This window comes from Seriola lalandi, unplaced genomic scaffold, assembly GCF_002814215.2.
Source record: "Seriola lalandi dorsalis isolate HSWRI2012SDOR001 ecotype SW California unplaced genomic scaffold, Sedor1 jcf7180002012629, whole genome shotgun sequence".
NCBI classification, from domain to species: Eukaryota; Metazoa; Chordata; class Actinopteri; order Carangiformes; family Carangidae; genus Seriola; species Seriola lalandi.
The window spans coordinates 1-688 of NW_019483281.1; the positions used below are offsets into that span (position 1 = coordinate 1).

At 43.0% G+C, this 688-nt stretch overlaps 1 long non-coding RNA gene across 1 annotated transcript; it reads right to left on the reverse strand.

The window, feature by feature from the left end:
• Nucleotides 1–2: 2 nt before the first annotated feature.
• LOC111644390 (uncharacterized) lies at nucleotides 3–688 on the reverse strand. The gene is made up of 3 exons (XR_002759788.2): nucleotides 644–688; nucleotides 362–412; nucleotides 3–69 (listed from the first exon to the last, which is right to left on the reverse strand). It is a non-coding gene; the product is annotated as an uncharacterized LOC111644390 (long non-coding RNA).

Below are 688 nucleotides of genomic sequence, written 5' to 3' on the forward strand. Positions count from 1 at the left end.
CAGGTTCATGCTTCACAGGCTCAGACAGGAGATGAGAAACTACTCACCGTGTTTACACTTGGAGCATTGCTGCAACAAACAAAGACACGGGAGGAAGTCGATTAGTGAAGCAGAAACATGAAAAACAAATCTGAGCAAATCAGCAACTGAATGTTTTTATATGTAAAAACTATTTAGTGCTTGATTTAACACGACTGAGACGTCACACGTGAAGCTGAGAGGCTGATAGAAATACACCAGGTAACACGCATCAGGACTGACTGTGTCAATCTATTAAAGTGGAGGACTTCAGCTCACAGTGTGAATATATTTTTAGCGTTTCCTGTGTTCTGGGAAAGTGAGATTGTCAGCTCTGACTCACCATGTGATTGCACCCGCCGTTCTTCTCGATGCAGATATTGCACTTAGGACACTAGAGAAGAAACACACACCATTTCAATCTGTACAACACAGTCATGATCAAGGTCACAGCAACACACTTTGTACTTTTACATGTTTTCAAACCGTGTGTGGAAGTGTGAGACTCCAGAAGTAAAGTAATCTTTGTAAGCATGTTCAAGTGACAGTGTGTGTGTGTGTGTGTGTGTGTGTGTGTGTGTGTGTGTGTGTGTGTGTGTGTGTGTTCAGGACAGATCCATCATACATCTTTAGTGTGTGCGCTGATGTAGTTGGCTGTCTCCGAGTCGTC